Below are 24,768 nucleotides of genomic sequence, written 5' to 3' on the forward strand. Positions count from 1 at the left end.
AACTTTTAACTTATCGATATTGTGTCCTCTTAACTTAACTTAACTTGAGTCAATTATTATCATTAACTTGCCCATCTTTGCTTATATCACATATTATATGACGTATAAATATATTTGTCGTTGAAAATCGTTATTTGCGGACTTCATTGTAGTTATAAATATACGAAAAAAACTATGAAAATGATATGGATAATAAGCGAATTGAGAGGTTAAAAAAAATGGATGGCAAAACAATAGAGTTTATATTGATTACATTATTTAAAATACATACTTATACATTTCGTTTTTTATAAAAATACTGTTCAGTTTATAATAAAAAATAAAAAAATATAATATGATAACAGGGATAAGTTATGAATTGATTATGAATTCTAAATAATTTATAAACGATATACATACTCGGCTATAATATAATATATACATTTTGAGATAATGTATTATACAGTCACCGTTTACAAAAACATTAGCAAGTCATTATGATAATATTCATTAAGAATTTATTCGTTAAACGTTTTTTTTTAAGGAATAACTAATGACATTCCAATAATTTATATATTATATTGTCATTAGACATTCCACAAGTTTTTTTTTAGATCATCGACGAAATTACAATATTATACTACAAACATAAGACGATTAACATATATATATATAATATACAAAGTATTAATTATACTCTTAATGTATATATCATTGTGATTTTAATTATCAGAAATTTAAAGACCCCACTAATGGCAAAATAATGATTATGACTGTACTTCAACACTTTTATATTTTACATTAATATTTAGTAGTACAGCAAGTATAAGTATAACGAAGTTAGAATAGAACGGTCTGATTCTCTATGTGCCTTGAGAATGCTTTTTTGCGAATTTTACCGTAGCTATAAATATATGACAAAAACTATGTAAATTATATGAACAATAAGTGAATTGAGAAGTTAAAAAAATGGGTGACAATATAGCTTATATTTTTTATATTATTTAAAATACATACCTAATACCTATACATTTTGTATTTTAAAAAATATTGTCGAGTATATAATAAAAAATAAAAAAATGTATGATAACAAGGTTAGGTTATGTATTGATTATGAATTCTAAATAATTCGTAATCAATGGTAATAGGTATATTATATTATGTATGTAAGACGGAGACAATAAGAAATAATATTTTCGTTCTATGTTCATAATAATTGATAAATTTTATCTCTAGGAGTTTGGTAGCGGCTGGCTACTTGTCCAACTTTCTTAGTATAATATACTATTATATTATTATGTGCTGGTCTCAAATCGTTAAAAGGTTAGGTAAGATCTTAAAAAATATATCAAAATTCGTTAAAGGAGGTAAATTAAAAATGTGTGCGCTTGCGTGAAAAAATACTTCGAAGGGATATAACTTCCAAAATAATGATTTCTGCAAATTTTTTTTGCACCTTCGTTCTTAAATCGTTGAAATTCATGTTTTAATAACAATTTAACTATCAATCAAATCAGAAAAACGCGTGAAACTATAGTGAATTTGATAATTTATTTAAAATACAAGTAATGTTTTAAAATTGTATAATACATGTATTTATTATTCTAATTTTTATCACTGAGCCAATAAGATAAGATAAATTTTATAAGGGCCATGGGGCGCATAGTTTCTAAATAGAGCTCTGCATATATGATAACTATTGTTGACGCATAACGAGACTTAAATACACCAAACGTTAAAATCTCTGTAGCATCGTTTATTATGTACCTATACCTATTATAAATTATCTGAGTATCTACTATCTACGTTATATAACTATAACATATTAATCCGTGGATTTCTTCAACAATAATTTCTTAGAACATTCTGTATAATCACATACTTAAAAAAAAAAATATATGTATTTCAATCAATTTTAGAACTTTTGAAATTTCATTGAAATGAATTTATATCAAAATGTATAACAACATTACAGTTACTGGTTATTTATTAGCTGAATAATTATAATTGCACTACTAAAATGTAAAAATAAAAATTATTTGCACACCTACGTGAACTAGTCTAGGGTTCAAAAATAAGGATGCAATTTTATTGTAAACGCTGAAAAATATAAGCATATAATATTATACCACGTTAAAATCTATGTAGCATCAATTATTATGTGTATTATAAAGTATCTGAGTATCTACGTTATATATCTATAATATATTAAACCATGGATCTCTTCAACAATAATTTCTTTTGAATTATCGCATAAATTTAAAAAAAAAATAGTATTCCAATGTAGGAATTGTAATGTTCATAGTAATTGTAGACATTTTTAAATTCCATTGAAATGATTTTATATCAACATTTATAACAACGTTAAAGTTACTAATTATATATTAGCTATATTATAATTTTCATACTAAAATTTAAAAATAAACATTATTTGCACACACTCGTCTAACATCGTGGCCGTATGTAGTTCAGATAATGGTAGTTGCAATTAAACTGGTTATAGCGAACGTTTGTTTAATAGAAATCCTGGAGAAGAATTTAATACTTACAACAGTTCAGTTTAATTTGCGCAAGTACTTTCGACAGTAAATTTTCCATTTATTATGTTTATAATTGACTATGGACTATGTTTTAATTTTTAGCATAATATTACAAATTATTTCAGTGTTATTAAAATAGAATATATATTATATATGTTATATAAGTGTAATATTCTATGTTACGTATTATTTATAAGTTTCTCACCATGCCTGTTACCCTCGCTTCCGGGGAACGCTCTTTTAGTCAATTCCAATTAACTCAAACGTATTTACGATCAACCATGTCCCAAGAGAGATTAACCAATTCAGCAATATTTTCAATTGATAATGAAATAACGAAAAACATCGATTTTAAGACGTTATTGATGATTTTGCCTCAAAAAAGTCCAGGAAAATTAAGTTTTAAACTAAGTAGGTTATATGAGACGTTTGTGAATATAATATGATATATATAATTTGTGATTTGTATTAATTTTTAAAATTATTTTATACCTAACTATTTTGTTTAACAATAACTTACTATTGAAATCGGCTTTTGTTTTTTGTCAAATCAATGTTCAAAATACGCTGTGAAAAAAAAAATCATTTGAATAGGAATGAAATGCATGATAAAAAATAAAATAGGAAGTGAACATTTTGTCCTGGACAACAAAATAATCTTAACGGCACAGCTCTGAGAATACTAGTCGCATATTTATTCTAATAACTGTTATATACTGTACGTTGTATTATTTTCACGATATAATACGTTCTAAATTTAGTTTTTATTTTTAAAATACGTTTATTAATATTTTAGTAATCTGGTTCGATTGTTTGAGTATGTTATAAATGGTTTTAGCCGTAGTGGCGCCGTTACAGCAACTGTCAAATGGTTAGAGTTGGTATATCAAATATCAGATAGAAGCAAATTAATATTGTTACTGTAGTTGATATCTGTCATTTTTTTTATATTCACAAAAATAATTTTTAATTTTACACCAAAAGCTCAAATTGATTTTAATTTATTAGTTCTGTTGTACATTTATTATTATAGACGTGTTCGTTTTTCCAATTATTGTCAAATATATGGACTTTTTATCATATAATGTAATGTATACGCGGTTAAAAGTACCCAACTCAGAGGTAGTTACTTGATAACAATGTATAAGTTACATACATTGATATACAATTATAATAGGCCTATACGTATTAAATCGTGATAAAAAAAAAAAATGCGATAACCTAACTATTTGGTTAACTATTTCAATTTATTATAATTTAATCACTTCATTGCTAATATAATAATGAACAAATATGAACATCTAGCCTAAACATTTACTGACTTTATAAACCGCGTATCATAGTTGTTTGAGATATAATATAATATAATTTTATATTGGTGTGAAGGTCAGCGAAAGAACTGATTAAAACCGTTCGTTATTAAGCATAATACGAATATAGCTATAATAAGTATTAATTAATTGTTATCGTTACAACTATTAGTCGTACTGATAAAATTTTACAATATAACGATGATAAAATATAGTTTCTATACAAATATAATTTATTATAAAAAAAAAAACTCATATTATTTATATTTATATGGTATTTCATAGCGCATAAAAGCTTATAGATATCGAAATCACAAACATACTATGGGCATAAAAAAAGTTATTATTTGTCTTACTCAATTATTACTTTGAAGATCAAAAAGTGACTCCATAACCATGTCCTTCGTTTAAATATCTAATTTCGTCCAAATTTGAACTTAAAAGAACTACAAAAAAGACCGTGTTTATATATTTGTTTGATTACAGTTTGAACTACTGATTATTGTCATATATGGACTTTTATTATAAACGTATACGCGGTTAAAAGTATATAATTCAGAGGTAATTACTTGATTCAATTATAATAGGCATATACTTATTAAATTGTGATAAAAAAAAAAAAAAAATGAAAGTTGTACGTCTATTGGAGCCGATACGGTTTAATAAATAATAACATTATCACTACAGTCAGGTAGACTCATAGACGCAATTAAGGGGGTGCTTGGGAGTGTTTCACACCCAAACTTTTGATAGCATCATCGAATATTTACTGACTAGAATATTATGCCATAGGTATTTAGATTCATTTATTTCATGTACCTATCAGAATAATAATATAAATAAAAGTGTATTATTTTATCGGTAATTGTCTATATATTAGAATTAATGAAAAGGTGTATACAATTAAGTTGTATTAATGGGGGGGAGGGGTGTTGGCAAAGCCACCACTGATCACTTTAGACGGCATAAATTTAGCACCCTCATAAATTTAACCTAAATTGCGCCCATGGCGTAGACTGATATAATAAAGATCAGACTTCGCTCGGGAGACTTTATCGCAACTGTACGTAAACTCCAGTTGGTAGCGTCATAGCTAACGGACAGCACACACCGTTCGGTGCATTACGTATTGTTATTAGTTATTATTGTACACATTGTATTCTACGTGCTTTTTCATTAGATTACAATAAAAAACCATTTATTCCGAATTACAGATTTTCTAATCATAATTATTATTATGAACATCGTACGAAAATATTATATCTTATTGAATAATATATTATATTATAATATACTATACATTTTACCTATTACCATTGATTTATGAATTATTTAGAATTCATTATCAATACATAAGCTAATCTAGTTATCTTTTTTTTTTAAATTTCGAATCAGATAACCAACAATGTTTTTTTTTTAAATATAAAACGTGTTTTAATAATAGGCGTAAACTATAATTTTTTACCACACAATTTTTTCTGAATTCACTTATTATCCATATAATTTTCATAATTTTTGTCATATATTTAACTACAGTAGAAACCGCAATTAATGATTTTCAAGGGATATAGAAAATCAGACTGGTCTATTCGAACTTCATTACACTACTTGTGCTGGTTGTACTACTAAATATAAATGTAAAATATAAAAGTCTGAATGTACAACGATAATCGATATATTTTGTTATTTAGCGAGTTTTTTTAATTTATTGTCGAAATCACAATGATATACATTAATAGTATAATTAATACTTAGTATATATAATATATATGTTAATCGTCATATGTTTCAAGTAGGTACATTAGTATAGTGTATATCATTGTGGTTTCGTCGATCATTTAAAAACCACACCTGTGGAATGTCTAATGACAATAATATTGTCATTAGACAATTATATTAAGCATTGGAATTTCGTTAATAGTTTCTTAAAAAACACATTTAACGAATAAATTCTTAAAGGATATCATAATGACTCGTTAACGTTTTCGAAAACGGATACTGTCTAACGCATTATTTTAAAACGTATATATCTTAGCTATGTGCGTATATAATTTAATATGTGTTTTATTCCAGTATTTTAAACACTAAGTTGTACCAATAATGTTTATTTTTACATTATAGTAGTACAATTATATTTTAGCTAATAATATATAACTAGTAAATGTAACTTTGTTATATTAATAAATTGTATCGGCTCCAACAGACGTAAAACCTAAGTTATTTTTTTTTTTTTATCACAATTTAATAAGTATAGACTATAATAGTATAACCTAACCTATTTAAAATGAATAATTATCTAAACAACTTTCCTGTTTTTCTTTTGACTTTCATTAAACTATTTAGAAAGAGTAGATAATAATAAATGATTTGAATGATTTAATATTAATAGCGATAATCTAACAATTTCGTTTACTATTCCAATTTATAATAATTTAATAACATCATTCTTAATACGATGATGAACAAATATGAACATCTGGCCTAAGCATTTACCAACTCTATGCACCGAGTGTTATAGTTATTTGATATATAAATACAGTAGAACTTCCATATAACGGTCACCGAAGGGGACTGAAAATAATGACCGCTATTTAGAGGTGCCCGTCCTACATAGGTAGACTAACACTAGGATACACTAGACGGGACAAAAAAAAATTGTCCGTTACATAGAGGTAACCTTCCTATAGAGGTGACCGTTAACGGAAGTTTTACTGTATTAAAATATTATAATATTTGTGTGAAGGTCTGTGAAAGAACTAATTAAGACCGTTCGTTATTAAACATAATACGAATTTAGATATAACATATTGTATTAATTTGTTATCCTTACAACTGAGCTAAACTAACCTTACAACTATTAGTCGTACTGATAACATTTTACAATATAAACGATGATAAAATATACTATAATATGTATAGTTTCTATACTAATATAATTTATTATAAAAAAAAACTGATATTATTTGTATTCATATGGTATTTCATACCGCATAAAAACTTATCGATATCGTAATTACAAACATGGTATGAGTATAAAAAAAAGTTATTATTTTTCTTATTCAAATATTACTTTGAAGGTCAAAAAGTGACTCTCTAGCTATGTTCTTCGTTTAAATATTTAATTTTGTCGAAACTTGAACCTAAAAAAACTATAAAAAAAACCATGTTTACATATTTGTTTGGTTACAGTTTGATCTACATACGTGGAACCTTATTTAAAATTTTAACATGTATTTATCTACTTTAGAAAATTTTGTGAAATGCAGAAAATGTTATAATAAACATGTGGTTCAAATTTCAAGTATTTACGGTTATTCGTTATAAATTATTTATAATAATATAAATAAGTAAATAAATCTATGAGAAATCAAATGAATATCCGATGATGTAAAAAATTGAGTTCATAAAAATTTAATTTGACTTTCTGTGAGACGTTTTTTTAAGATAGGTAGACAAACTTATGAGAAATCTTGTATTATAGTTCAAATTTTAGATATGAAAATAAATTTTTTTATGTAATTCTAACTCATGATGAATTGCAAATTTTCGTGAGTTTCACGAATCTTATCAAAATTCTTATTTCAGATATCAATTTATTGTGTATTTACGCTCAACATTTTTTTATCGAAATTAATTTTGAAAAAACTTACAAAACTCAAAAATGTCATAATATATCTATAAACAGCTCAACGAGTCAAAATGTTTTAAAATGTTATGGTGTACAGAAAACGCTCATATAAATATTTAGTGTAAATTGCATGTATCGCGGTAACACCAAAAACGAGTTACACCAAAAACAAAAATCAATAAATAAATTTCCTATATTTCTTTATTTATTTTTTTTTTGTTTTTCCGGTTGATTTTTTAAAATACTTGGAATTCTAAATTTTTACCTCTCCAATGCACCAACTAGATTCACCTTCCCACCGGAAAAGATACTGAAATTGAATAATTAAGCATTTTTTTGACTACTAGTCACGTACAGAGAATCCAAAAACAAAAAACGAAACATCATAGTAAAATCAATACATTCACCGCTGCGCTAAGATTCTAATATACAATATGTACTTACCATTCGTGATAAATGGAATAAATAATATTAAAATATTTTACTGTATGTAAGTATAATAAAAGTATATTATATTTTCATATCAGTGATGTACCTAGGAAGACTATGGCAAATTCTGCCTACTCCAAATTCTGCCTACTCGAGTTGTGTACGTGGAGGCAAATTATAATTTAAAATCAACATTCTTAAATTATACTTACTCTAAGAACCTATCTAAAATATATACTTTGTGTTTTTGTGTGTCATACATATCTTCAAACACGAATAAAATAAATTACGTCGGGGCACTATGGTACATAATATAAAACATTTTACATTTGTATTTTATCTTTAATATACCAACTTTTCATTTCACAGCACTTATATAATATGATACAACAATTAAAGATATTTTTATAACAAATTTTAAAATAATTAATTGTATTTTTTTACAGTTAAAAAAATGTAGGTGTTCACTTTGTTTATTTGAACAGTCTTATTTTTATTATTGTTACGTATTATATATAAAATAATAATATATAAAATCAATAATATACTTAGATCATTGAGAAGAAACCTGATTGCCTACAATAAATTTCCTAACCTCATCGCCTGTAGATATAGCTCAGTCCGTCACTCTTATTAATGCCTATTTCCATTGCCATTGATGACTGCACGAGAGTCTTAAACACGTCATCATGATAATACAATTACCTATATTTTACAACCAGGTCCCTTACGAAGAAGTTTATTAGTATTATATAAACGAATATTAACATTTATATTAAATCAGAGGTTCTCAAACTATGCTCCGTGGAGGCCTACGGCTCCGTGAGAGTAGCTTGGTGCTCCGTGGCTCCGTGGGCAAAGCTGTATTCAAATTATTATTATTATTTTATTCCTTAGTTATATTTTTAATAAAAGTATATTATATTTTTATATTAGTGATGTACCTAGGAAAGCTATGTCAAATTCTGCCTACGCGAGTTGTGTACGTGAAGGGAAATTATAATTTCAAGTCAGCATTCTTAAATTATACTTACTCTAAAAACCTAGCTAAAATATATATTTTGTGTTTTCGTGCGTCAAACATATCTTCAAACACGAGTAAATTAAATTACAATAACAAATATGATCATATTGCTCATGGCCGATAAGTGCACAGTTTTCATAAATTTCAATGTACGACGTTGAGCCTTTCCACGTCAAAGTATTATATTGCAATATATATATTATATAGGTACTAAATCCTACAAAAACTTGTAAAATTATATTTTGTATATTTTGTATTTAAATGTCAATAGGACCTGCCTTGTCTTAAAAATATTTAAATTTAAGTGTCATCATTATATTATTTTAATATTTTTAAGAAATTTGTCAATAAGTACATTAATTGAGAACAAATACTAATAAAAAACTATTATTAAAATATTTATTTATTTCGCTTTACCACCTATATTATTTTTTCTTTGATGTTTAAACTTGACCATAAATATTATAGTCATCCGTCTAAGGCACTATTCTTATTATATTTTTGTGTGATTGAATTTTGCTTACACAGTGTCATGTATTTTATTATTTAGCAGAGGGCCACCTGATCAGTCTCCACTCCACATTTTGTGAGTTATTATATTTTATTTTCTATTTATTTGGATAATATTCGTGTCCCTGCGAGTTATTGAATTATTATTTTTATTATAAAATAAGTATTATAAACCATAACTACTAATGTTCATGCTGCTGTCGTCAGCATTTCCGCCACTCCGTCTGCAATGGTGACAATGTACAGCATGCAAAATGGACAACTCTTTTCTCCCCGCTCTTCACCGTCTCTTCCTACGCATTACACACATGATCCACTCTATACAAACGTATTTCTAACGTCTTTGCTAAATCAATGTGAACACCGCCACGGTTTATATATTTTATTTTGTTTTTTTTTTACGTTGTGTGTCAACATAACCAAAAAGAGTTCGTATTAGGTATTATTATTGTGTGTGTGTACTGGAGACGCTCGCTAGTAAAGCAGCTTTCACTTTTTCGTTCGTGTTCATTTCTATATTTTTTATCATTGTCGTCATCAGTAAGATGGCACGATAGTCATTGTAATTTTCTCTGGTTTCGCGGATACTGAATCTGCAGATCATTTATACAACCAATAAATCATATATCGTTCACAATATTCGGCGAGTACTTATTTATTTCGTTCCGTTTATAATACCTACCTCTCTGTTAGATAGTCCGGACCTACTATAGTCAATAAGAATTGAGCGTACGGTGATAATTGCAATATCACTGCATCATTATTGGCATCATTCGTCATTAGCGTAAGTCCGCCAGCAACCATTGTGCGTCGTGTGAGTGGCCGCCCGGGTCGTCTAGGTGCAATACGCTGTGGATCGGTCAACCGCATATAACTCCACCTCAGTCATTGATGCGTGGACATCCTGGATCGTTCAATGGATATCGTGGCAACTGGACATACTTCCGTAGCATAAGTTAGTTGTATGATTATATCCAATTGTTGTGAACTCTGTGGTCATTGCACCATACCGATTCGATCACAGAGAGACCCCCCCACCATATACTTAAACTGCATAATCCCAATTCCCATTGTATAAAGTGTATCCTTCACTCCCTCGCGTGTCGGTGCGTTTCAGTTCCTTCGTGTCCATTGTTGCCCCCCGTCACATCGTTGGGCTGTGTGTGGGATTGCCTATATCTTGGAAATAGGCGTTGTCATACTGTCGCGTTGGAAACGTTAATCGTGCACGCATTTTTGGTTGCCTACCCTTGACGCCTTCAATCTTTTCGGTAGATACAATAGTTACTATAAGTTAAATCTATCGAATGGTTTTTCGCAATTATCGATTGCACTATACAACTAACAAAGCGTGCAGTGTACCATTATCGTGGGCGCATGTAAACTCCGCCACAGGAACCTTTTTTTAGTGTTGACCCCGCCAGGAAAATAAAACAGGTAAAATTGGGTTCGTGTAAACTCCGCCAGTGACAAAAATCAGATAAAATTGAGTTCATGTAAACTCCGCCAGTGAAAAAAAATGAAGTAACAGTATACACTATATAATTAATATAATAAGCAGTTTATTATTAAACAAAAAAATCACAATTTTATAGTAATTATTATAAATAAGTATATGTCAAAAAAAATAAAAAAGTAAAAATAAAAATAATAAATGTTCGAACAAATCATACAAATTGCAATGGCCAGTATGATGTTAAAAAATAATCATAAACAATTGTGATGATACTAATAATCAAAAAATAATATGTTGGTATATTATATTATTATGACATAATATATTATAATACTTATAATATTTTGAACTGTAAACTAAAATTATGAGATACAATTAGTAAATATTCAAACCATTAAGTCTAATATAAATCAATTGCTATAACTATTTAGTATTTATAGCTTTTTCTAACACAATAATTTTATTTTCATTTTGAATTTTTGAGTTAACTTACTAGAGAAATATCATTTAGTTTTATATAAGAAAGGCCTAACTAATACTGTGTTTCCATAAACCCATTGCCGATAAGAAAATAAAACTGGTGGAGTTTACAATAGCCCCATTATCGCAAACACTTATATTAAATTATAATTTCAAGTAAGCAATCATAAATTATACCTACTCTAGGTGGTTAAAATATATATTTTGTGTTCTCGTGTGTCATACATATCTTCAAACACAAGTAAAACAAATTACAACAACAAATATTATCTTATTTCTCATGGTCAATAAGTGCACAGTTTTCATCATTTTCAATGTACGACGTTGAGACTTTCCACGCCACACTATATTCTATTACTATGTATAGATACTAAATACTACAAAATCTTGTAAAAATATATTATGTTTTATTATTTAAATTTAAATAGATATAATAAGACCTACCTCAACCTTAAATTATATCATTATTACTAAATTATTATAGTATTTCTAATAAATTTGTCCATAAGTATTAATTTAGTACAAATACTAAAAAAAAACTATTATTAAAATATTTATTTATTTCACTTATTGTTACCTATATTATTTTTCCTTTGATGTTTAAACTTGACCATAGATATTAGTCATCTGCTTAAAACGGCAATTCATATTATATTTTTTTTAAATTTAATTTTGTTTATATATTTTCGTGTATTTTATTATTTAGCACCTGGCCAGTCTCCACTCCACATTTTGTGAATTATTATATTTTATTATCTATATTATATTATTTAGTTAATCTTCGTGTCACAGCGAGTTATTGAATTATTATTTTTATTATGAAGTAAGTATTATATACCATAACCAGCAAAGCGTGCAGCGTACCATTATCGCGAACACTTGTAATATTATTTTGACCTGTTGAACCAGGAGGGCCTTATGAATATTATTAAATACTCCGTGCACACTATACACACCTACCGACCTGTGTTATATGTGTACATGGGTATAGGTATCCGATAGAGGTGGACGGGTTCGCCGAGCAAGACTATCGAATCCTAGTGCGTGATGGGTGCGTAAGTATGTGCGTGCGTGTGTAGGCTTAAAATACTAAGAACAGATATAGGTAACTCAAATAAATATAAATGGTTGTAATTGATATAGAAACAACAAGATATAGCAAATAAATCACAGCCACAAGAACAAGGTATAAAATTGCGGCCTTTTTGGCCCAACAGAATAAAATAATATAGGCAGCTATCCGAGCTGTAGCTCGTAAGGTATATATAATAAATAATAATAATTTACAACTTACAAATCGTGAAGCGCAGACTGGCCAGCTGTAGCTATTCACTAAACAATGTTAATACAATAAATTATGAAAAATATAATAATTGACAAATAACAATAATTGCAAATTATGTATAATATATGACAATAAATAAAAAAAGGCCTTCGTGGCGTTTGCGCTAGGCAATAATAATCTTAGTGGCGATTCGCGACCACGAGACAAGAATATATTATAAGACCGGCGATCCGCGCCTTAACTCAATGATAATATATATGTTACGGGCAAAGTAGGAAACCTGGACATTTTTACCCTGGACTGTCCGGGCACTGTGTACAATGCCCGAAAATTTTGGCCAATGTAAGAATTACCATTTTAATATTCAATTTTTTCAAACATTGGCCGGGCATTGTAAGTGTTTGCCCGGGCAAAGTGTACCCCGCCCGGAGTCATGTGGGCAAAGTGAATTAATTACTGCACAGTACACACATTTATGTCGAATGATATTTATACTTAAGAGGACGTCCTACCCGCATGTGTTGTCTCCGTCTTACAAACGCACGACATACCAAATTTCCGTTCGCTAGTTTAAATAGGGTGCCGTCATTTTTGATTTTAGAGTGAATTGACCAATTATCAAACTTCAAACTAAAAACCAACGAGAAGGCACAGATAATGTTGTTACCCAAAAGTTTGATAATAGGTCAATTAACTCTAAAATCAAAAATGACAGCACCCAATTGAAACTAGCGAACGAAAATTTGCAATAACGTACGTGTGTAAGGCGGAGAAAACACATGCGGATGTGACGTCCTCTTAACAATAACACTAAAAAACCATTAATATACGTTTTATTCGTTTGATACCACGACTTACAAGTTACGAGATACCTATATCTTGTTGTATGGCGTACGCACTATACGCGATGATGGCTGCCGATAATACGAACTGATCCATAATTTCAACGACAAAGTGATCACATGGTTACATCACATAATAATTGCTAACAATAAAACCCCTACCTATTGAAAATCGAATGATTATATTGTCACGACGTCGTGTAGTCTGTTAATACGACTGTATTATTATATTGTAACACAAATCGGTGTATATTCAAAAAAAAAAAATTGGTCGACTTTGTGACTCAAATTATAATAGTTGTGTATGTGTGTATAAATAAAGTTATATAATGGTATCTCACGTGCTTGAGATTACTTTTTATTAGTTATTAATTAAATGAAAACTATTAAAATAACTATAATTTAATAATAAATAATATAATTCATCTTGTTCATGTCAAACCACTTTTGGATAAAAATATGAATATTCTTCAGTTCCACACTGGATAATAGATTTAAAAACTATTTAAAGGCAACTAATATGTGAAGCGTCTATTTAAAGTTTTTTTATGATTATTAAAAAATGCAGCAAAATGTTTTATTTGATTTTTAATATATTCAATATTCTATAGTGCCCAAATCTAAATGAGCACTGTATACAATGCCCGGACAATGTTAACTTATTCCAACTTTTCCTTCGAAAAACGGGCACTGTGCACAATGCCAAATTTTATACTTTGCCCGTAACGTATATAGGTACTAGTGGCGATTCGCGCCTTAATACGATAATGATATATTATATTACAGTGGCGATTCGCACCTTGATACGACACAAATTTATATTATAAAACAAAAAAGGCGATTTTGCGCACGACAATTATTATTTCATTGAATCCGCGAGTACGGAACGGACTGCCGGCTCAGGGGGCCGTGATAATTAATCCAGTTCCAGCGAGCAGGTGGTTGCTGATGGCGCGTATGCGACCGTGCATAATCTACATAATATATTGTATAACTCACAAGTCACAGCTGACACGGACTATTATACAAAAATAAAAACAATGATATAATACAAATAAAAACAAATGTTGTGTGTGTTGTCTGCCTTCGAATCCGGTCCCGTTAATCAAATATAACGCGAATATCGGCGGCGGCGCAAACACTCATATTTATTATTCATTATACAGAAATAGGTAGGCATATAAACTCCGCAACAAGTAAGTACATTTGTTTATTCCAACAGGAAAAAAAAAACAGATAAAATCGATTTTAACATAAACTCCGCCGGTGAAAAAAATCGAATAACAGAATAAAATTAATATATAATACTATAGCTGTATCAGCCGTCTGCGAACGGAAATAATTAACAAACCTAAAAAGTCAAAAAGGACGATACATTAAACATTTAGTTTCAAATTTTGAAACTAAATATTTTCAACAACGCAATTTATATATTTCAACTAGCCGTTATATAAAAATAAAGTGAATAATATTTAATAATTTTGGCCTGCAGTCCTTGTTTACGATAAGAGTGCAATATTTGCATGCAAATTTCTCGCATACAGCAGATAGTAAAGATATATTTCTGCAAACATAAAACGGATTACAATTCAGTTATTGAAATTACGAGTAAAATCACAGCAGGATTTGCATTTTTTTAAGTACCAATAACATTGGAAATAATAGATAACTCGGAGGAGTATACTATATATACTATTCCAATATATTAGGAAAAAAAAAATCTTTTAATTATTTGAATGATTCAATTACTAATTTCGTGTACTGGGTGGTGTAACTATTAAATAGAGCTTTTACGTGTTAAAAAAGCCAGAAAAATAAGTCAATTTCCTTAAGATGGAAGTCCCTTCATATTTTAGTAGCTTTAACGGTACGTTTATGTTATATAAAAATGCCATGTCAGTGTTGAATATAACGACAAATGTCTTATTTTATCAGTCCTGTAAAGTATTTAAGTAAAAGTATTTGAGTAAAAGTATTCATATACTTTTTTAAGTATTGAATGACTTTTTAAATACTTTCAGCATGAAGTATTTTGAATGGTATTTTAAATACTTTTTGGTATTGAATACTTTGGTTTTTTATTTCGAACAACATTTTATTTTTATTCGAAATAATTGATTGGAAAAATATTATTGTCAACTACAATAATAGAATAATAGTTTTATTTAATATTCTGTATTTCTGTGTTAGCCGAAGCCCAAAAGTTTGTGAAAACCAGATTTCTAAAAAAAGTTATTGAATATTGAATAACAATATTCCCTTTAAAACTATTAGATAACCATTAGATTACCTACTACCTATGTGTTTATATTACGATAATTAGAAACCCACTTTAAAAACCAAATTATTTTAAAAGTATTTGAGTAGTATTTGAAATACTTTACAATTAAAGTATTTGAGTATTATCTTAAATACTTAAAAAAAAATTTATTTGAGTATTTACTCAAAAGTACTTTTTAAAAGTATTCTTTACAAGACTGTATTTTATACGTCATATAATATGTCACATAAGTAAAATAAGGTGGCTATATACAGAAGAAATAATAATAAGAAAGTGTTGTACTTATCAAAGTACCTACATAACTTAATATTATTACACTGCAATTTGTAATATATTATGCTAAATATTAAAACATAGTCCATAGTAAATTATACACAACATATAAGAATTTATTGTCGAATGTACGATTGCACCTTAAACTGAAATGTTAGTTAAGTATTATTAAATACTTACTCCAGAATTTAATAATAAAACCTCAAACCAACCTATGCTGCAACAGCGCAACTATGTCTAAAATCGTTTGTAAGAAAAATAATAACTTTTTTTACCCATAAAATGTTTTTAATTATATCGATGTTACTTGCAATTTGGTTTGAAAACCATATAAATACAAATAATATCAGTTTTTTTTTTATATAATAAATTATATTAGTACTTATAGAATTAAACTATACTGTATATCGTATTTATCATCATTACACTGTAAAATCATATCAGTACGACCAATAATTGTAAAGATAACAAAATAATGCTTGTTATAGCTTTAGTCGTATTATATTTAATAACGTACGGTTTTAATCAGTTCCTTCGACTTTCACTAACCTTCACACTAATATTATATTTATCTCAAATAACTATAATATAGTGTTTAGAGTCGGTAAATGTTTAGATTAGATGCTCATATTCGTTCATTATTGTACTAGGAATATGTGATTAAATTATAACAAATTGAAATAGTAAACGAAATTGTTAGGTCATCGCTATTATTATCTACTGAACCTCTTTTAAGTATCTTAATTGAAGTTAAAAGAAAATTACGAAAGTTATACTATAATATCAACTCAAACCAACCTATGCTGCAACAGCGCAACTATGGCTAAAACCGTTTATAATATAGTTGAACCAGATCAGTAAAAAATGAATAAATGTATTTTAAAAATTTGAATAAAATTTAGAAGGAACATATTATTATATTGTGAAAATGATATGGACGTACAGTATACATAACAATTAATAGTATAAGTATGCGACTAGTGTGCTCAAAGCCAGGATGTTAAGATTTGTCACCCGGGGCAAAATTAAAAATATTCGGCCCTATTTTTTTTATTATTATGCATTTCATCCCTATTCAAATGATATTTTTTTTTATAAACGTCATTTGAATATTGATTTGACAAAAAACTAAAGCTGATTGCAATAGTAATTATAGAACAAAATAGTTATAAAATAGGTATAAATTAATTGAAAAATTAATACAAATCACAAATTTATCATATTTTATAACATAAAATATATTGTAGACAACGTATTATATATATATCATATTGTATTTACAAACGCATCATATTGGTACTTAGTTTAAAACGTAATTTTCCTGAGCAAAATCTTCAATGACGTTTTAAAATCGATTGTTTTCCTTAGTTCATTCTCGATTGACAATATTACTGAATTGGTTAATCTCTCTTGCGGTATGGCTTATAGTAAATACGTTTTGGTTAATTGCAATTTACTAAAATAGCGTTACCCGGAAGCGACGGTAACAGGCTTGGTAAAACATAATATATATTATATGTTTATATTATTTTCTATATAACATATATATATATACTTTGATCTTTTAATAACAATTCAATAATTGGTAATATGCTAAATATTTTAAAACATAGTCCATAGTAAATAGTAAATTATATATATAATATACGGATTTAATGTCGAAAGTACTAGTGCGTCTTAAACCGCACTGTTAGGTTAGGTTAAGTATTTAATAGCGTTTTCGATTCGACAAAATAGTGTGCACTGAAACTCCACTGGCACTGAGCAAGTGTTGCATGAAAATTGCACTAGTTTTTTATAAATGAAATACATATTTTATATGTAATTATATGGAAAACAAAATATGTTGACATGGAAAGAAATACAATTCTTAGGGTCGCCGGATTTTGTTTCTCGTTATCGAGAAAAACGGTTCATATTTATAAAATGCATTCATTGCACTAACAAAATCAGCGGTGCAGAAAATGCGCACTGAGTGCGCACGAGTGTTGTCATCAGTGCAATTAAATCGAATACAAAACACCGCATCAGCTCACTGAATATTGGTCAAATCAAAAACGCTATAATTCTTAATCCAGAATATTGCACTATACTTATAGGTACTTGTTGTAGGTACTACTAAATGTAAAATATGAAAGGGTTGATGTACAGTAATAATCGATATTTTGTCATTAGCAGGGTTTTTAAATTGCTGATGAAATCACAATTATATGCATTAAGAGTATAATATAATTAATACTTTGTATATATATATATATATATATATATATATTTATCGTCTAATGTTTTATATATATTATTATAGTATATATAATTGTGATTTCGTCGGTGAATTAAAAACCACACTTGTGAAATGTCTAATGACAATATATTAAGTGTTGGAATGTCGTTAATAATTTCTTTAAAAAAAAACGTTTAACGAATAAATTCTTAATGGATATTATCATAATGACTTGCTAACTTTTTTTTTAAACGGTGACCGTACACCGCATTATTTCAAAACGTATGTTTTGTATCGTTTATGCATTATTTAGAATTCATAATTAAAACATAGCCTAATCTTGTTATCATATATTTTTTAATTTTTAATTATATACTGAACAGTATTTTTATAAAAAACGAAATGTTTAAGTATGTATTTTAAATAATATAATCAATATGAACTATATTGTTTTGCCAGCTATTTTATTAACCTATCAATTCACTTATTATCCATATAATTTTCATAGTTTTTATCGTACATTTATAACTAGATAGAGTCAAATAATATTTTATTAGTACAATTTTAATTTAGCCTAATATGTATTTAAACATTTTAAAGTTGAGGTAGGTCCTATTAAAATTGAAATCACAAAATATATTTTTACAAGATTTTTTTAGTATTTAGTACCTAACATAGCAATAGAATACATTGACGTGGAATAAGCCTCAACGTCATTCATTGTTTATAATATCATGAACTGCAGCCATTTAGGTGCGGTTTGAATACTTACACAACATATTAATGTGTAAGTACCTATATATTATTATTATTATGGAGGTAGAAATTAATAAACATTATCGTCTCAGACAGTACGGACAGTAACTGTCCGAAGCGAAGTGATAAAATATGTTATTTACGGTGCGAGTCGTGACGATAACAAACAAGAACCTACCATAATAATATATTGTTATTTCGTTATTTCCAAACGTGTATTTTTTCTTCTACTTAAGGAAATTAAAAATAATAGCCACGATGGACGGATAAAAATGTTTTTTTTTGTGATTTATTTTAAATTGTATGTACCACGATAACCCGCTGTACCTACCTATACGCCCGAATTAGACATTCTCCCCGAACAAGTCCATTCTTTTTTCTATAATATAATATTCTGTTTTTTTTTTTTTTTTTATGGAGTTAATATCTTTGAACCACATCGATTGTGTGAGTAAACTAACAAGAATGTATATAGACGGGTCGAATGCACTTAAGCGGCGACACTCAGATCGGGAAAACGATGTCTCGGGATGACAGGGTTGGATAATATTTTATGTTGTTACAGACGGAATATCATTATTCGGATTACCTTCCCGTCAGAACCGACCCCGCCTTGACAATAATTTAATTGTATTTTTGTATTTTTTTTTTTTTTTATCGATCTTACAGACCGGCAACTATATAATATGACCATTAGTTACAATTCTAATCGAGTTACAGTATCTACGGTTTTATCAAATATACATATTTTTTTTTAAGTAGTACACATTATAAAAGTAAAGGCATGGTTACATTGTATATGCAGCTAATTTACATATTATTATATTTTCTCTGATAGCCGGCTCACACGGGAAACTCGTAATATACATTATCTTAAGACATTTACCGGCCAATCACTAAATATTTAAAAAAAAAAAATACTATCCCACACATCCCGGGGAGGCGACTCCAGAACACTTATCAAGATTCACAAATCAGTCATTCGATCAAAAATATATATTATCACGGATCAAATAATACATAGAAATCAGCTTCACAATCTGTTCTAAAAACGAAATAGACTAAATAATATTATTTTCGGCACTATTGGGAGGTCTCTTCGATGCACTACCACAATACAGTTTACGAACAGTTATTATTGTTGTATACTTGAAACGTGTTATAGTTGACTCGCCTTCTATATTCAGTCATTTTTTATTTTTTGCTTTTCAACAGCATTTCGGGAACTCGGACAACCGGCACAATAGTATTATAGGGTACAATAGGACGTTTGGGAAGACAGTGCGACTCACGCCGGGAAGACGGCCCGCTAAGGACAGACCGCCCACGTCGTTATTCGAAGCACGACATTTAAGCCGATCGAACCATAAGTTTTATATTATAGGCACACATATGAACTGAAACCGACTATGATTAAATCTGCAAAATAATATGTATTATACCCATATATTGTATATATAAAATATATAATATATATATATATATTGAACCGTGCGATAAGCTGGCCACACACTAAGGTTTAATATTAACTGTCTGTGTACGGGGTAGATCGAACAACGTAAACCGACGGTTTCAGTGTACTGAAACGGAATGAAAAGCGAGTGGTTCGATTTTTCCCGTGTTAGGTGTTTGTAGTGAAGAAAACCGAAGGTGTGTGGGTCCATATTCGGTGTTCGAACTGTGACCGTACGGTTTTAATACAATATGTACCTAAATATCGTTCATATCGTCATTATTATACAAATAGTCATGATTACTATTATCATCAAAAACTAATTAAATTAATAATATACAAAAGGCATTGGCTACTATCTACTGTTCAATTATATGAACGCATACGATCAATAGTTTGTAACAAGCAGGAGCATAGTTTAGAGGTGATTTATATACCACAATCAGTTGTTTTACTGTTTACATTTTTAGCAACATAAAATCATTAAAAGTAGGTTTGAACATAAAAGTAATACGTTTCACAACAATATGTGATGAACATAATATGTTAAGATCATAAAATAACGAACAGTGGCGGTTTTGATGAGAAGGAGGTTTAAAAATCTTAAAAGATAAGTTGATTAGCATAATTATATTGCAGTGGTCTTATAATAAATTATATTGTTTCGCAGTCCAATTTCTTACGAAACGTGTCAATGGGTAACACAAAAAATTTGTTAAAAATCAAAAACTATCTATAATGCCAAAGGTACCTATAACTGGAGTAAATATCAAATTAAAAATAATAAGCTAATAAGTATAATATGCTTTAAGTAATAGCGATAAAAATAATTATATGACTTACCAGTTTTGTGTATAACATACTCAGTACATTAGAAATGTGTGTATAATATACCCAAGGATAGATCTGATCCCTGAAAAAATTAATTATTGAATTACGGTTTCGGTATAGTTGACAACAGAAAACCAAAGCATTTTCACTGTCCGAAAATGTGATAAAATATTGAAAAAAAAAAGCAAACACCATTGTAAAATAATTACCTACACATTCGTCGTGACGTTCTGTTCAGAATTTGAAATTAAATAAAAACAGGAAACCAAATTTCGACAAATACGATTTTATATATTTGTTGTACCTAATTCAAAAGTAAGACAACGGAGAGCCTTCAGCTTTTCTCGAAATATTTATACTGGAAAAAGCATTAACTATCATGGTATAAATTTAAAAATATTTTTGATCTTTTGTGATATTTAGTATACATTTTTAAGTTTTAGTTACAAATTATTTTAATGTACTTATAGCTTGTATTCCAAATTGGAACTTTCAATAAAACAGCAGCAGCTATGCTTTCCGAAAACGCTGACGTGCTTATATTGGCAGACATCAGAACTGCGATTAATCGCGGAAAAACAAAATATTTTGTTTCTGTTTTTGATAGATGTGATTTATCGCAAAATCGTGAAAACGTAAAACGCAAAACGCTCTCTTATGTGGGCCACCTCGTATTTAATTACATAGTTTTGATAAAATTGTAAAATCGGAAAGAAGTAAAATTAGTTGAAATATGTTAAATATTTAATTAATAAAAAATATACGTAATTACTTTTATTTATTATTTTATTTATTATATTATATTTATTTATTTAGCAATAAACAATCTATACAGTTTATGCACAATAAGTTTATGTGTTAAGAGTAATAACAAAGACGGGAAATGTTGAGTAAGAAGCCACCCATTGACGAAACTTGGCTTGATTATATGTAATTATAAAAAAATAATTAACATTATGTATAGGTAATAGGTAATAGGTACCTGCCCAAATAATGTATGCAAAGATTTATCATACATAATAAAACATTACCTATATTACATTAATTGGATACAATCGTTTTAAAAATCAATAATGATCAATAGCTAGGTAAAGTATAGTAAGTAGTAAACTAAATAGACAAAACAAGACAGTCGACTGTTGCAGATGTGTGTTTTTATACTAAAAAACAATAAATTTGTAATCTTTAGATAACCGTCGGTGCATTTTAAGTGTTTTACAGGTAACAAAAAAAAGTATCGGTGGAGTCAGTTACAGTCACCCGCATACGCATATATTTTTTATCCGATGAGAATCCCGAAGACTATAATAAATTGACATCAGCCAGACGCCGATCGTTATTCAGACATGGGTATGATACGTCGTGGAAAAACTTTATAACTTTATAACTTTTTACTGTAGAGGGTGGCACGCTCTGTATACACTATAAAGTATTATTTTGTATGAATAACCACACGATTGTAGAGAGTTGTTGTATTGTAATCGTGCGGGCAACGCGTCATTTTTTTTTAACGTTTTCGAGACTTCAAGGACAGCGTGGCATATGCACCTCATTCGCGGGGTAGCCGGTTTTATAATACTATATTATATTATATTATTGCAGTGATCACGTGAACGCTATTCTACGAAAATTCGGCAGTATATATTTTTAACCACTCCCCCGACCATTCTACAATATAGAATAAAATATGTTATTGTGTATAATATAAAGGCGTGGGTATTGTATTATTATTATTATTATTATTATTATTGTGTATCTTCGGGCAGGTGTGTTTTTCTTTTACACGTACACAACAGAGCTCATCGACGGTTAGGGACCATAATTCCAATAACGACCCCTGGAATAGCACGCATCAAAATTGTTATAATATGCAGCTACCATAGTTTTTTTATTTTAGAATTCCCATCGGAACAATACGTCATAATATTAAGAATATTTGAACACATAAAAACAATAAATTAAAACGAACAAAAACTGATCGCTTATGAATTAATAAATGCCATAATATATGGATAAATGGGTCAAATAATATTATAATATATACGTTTTTTCAATGGCGGAAATAGGTTTTTTATATACTGGGGCAGGCCAACATTTTTCATATTAACTTTGTAAACACAATATTTAGGATGTGATGTTAGGCCTTAAAATAAAATATTACCTACATTTTCCTAACGATTTAAAAGTATGTAAAATAAAGTTTATATAAAAAAAACTCACCATCTTGTCCTCTAAAATATTGTCATATTTTAATTTTGTAATAGGAGTTTTAAACACCGGAATTAAGCGAGTTCTACTCAGACTGCGTAAACGCGTTTTGTCCATGCCGTACGTGTGTAAGACGGAGACAACACATGGAAGCGTGACGTCCTCTTAATTACTTCATATGTAAGTACATAAGAACACATAGCAACTGTCACATAGGTAGTAGCATTGGTTTTAAATACAAGTATTTATATAATCAATGTTAATATAGGTAGATAATATGATTTACTACAACTATCAACTATAGTCCAGCGGTTCTTAAAGATTGTATATCACGTACCTACTCCTAATGAAAGATTTATACGAAAACGGAATAAAATTATTATACTCACATATTGTATTTACTGCAGTATTAGATTACTGTTATTTTGCTGTGTAACCTTTGGTATTTTTTTTTCGTTTAACAAAGATATCATTTCTCGACGTAGGTAGTTGCCTAACAAAAACTTGATCAATATACTTTATCAAAACTTTATTTAAAATACGTGTCATCTAATATTAGTCATTTGCTAGGTATAATATCTACTTGCAGCTAGGTAGTGTATTTATATGCACAAAATCTGAACTCGAAAATTTCATTTTTACATTATGTATACACATAAATCGATTCTAATAAAAATAATGCTGAAAACACATGAATTATTATATTATTCGGTATAATACGTTTTAAATTAATTTGCAAGACATAATATGCTTGTAGAAAGTAGGTAGCTTATATGTATAATATTATATTTGCTTAGTTTTTTAAAAATTTTTTTTTGTTGCTACCTAATTTCATTCGAAACTAATTTCCGTTTCAAAAATGTTTTTACATTTGTCTCTTTTTTAAAACAGCGCCCACTAACATAAAGAAAGTCTTACTGTCAGCCGGCGCTGTTTTAAAAAAAAGTATGAGTAGTATGACACGTTAGATTTATAAACATACATTATTAGTAATGAGATAATTTTCACGACTGTTTTTTTATCAGTGGTTTTTACCATCATGGCACTACGCTATAATAATGTCTTATAATATTTATACTTTGAACACCTAAAATATTGAAACAATTTACTAAACAAATATTATAAGTACATACATAAGTTATAACACAAAAAAACATAAAATATATTTATTATAATATACAAATAAAGGTTCTAGATAAGTTTGTACGGTCAAATATTAAAAGTGTGAAACGCCGACACTGTTAACGGTCGGGTAAAAATTT

Source organism: Acyrthosiphon pisum, chromosome X (assembly GCF_005508785.2).
Source record: "Acyrthosiphon pisum isolate AL4f chromosome X, pea_aphid_22Mar2018_4r6ur, whole genome shotgun sequence".
NCBI lineage: Eukaryota > Metazoa > Arthropoda > Insecta > Hemiptera > Aphididae > Acyrthosiphon > Acyrthosiphon pisum.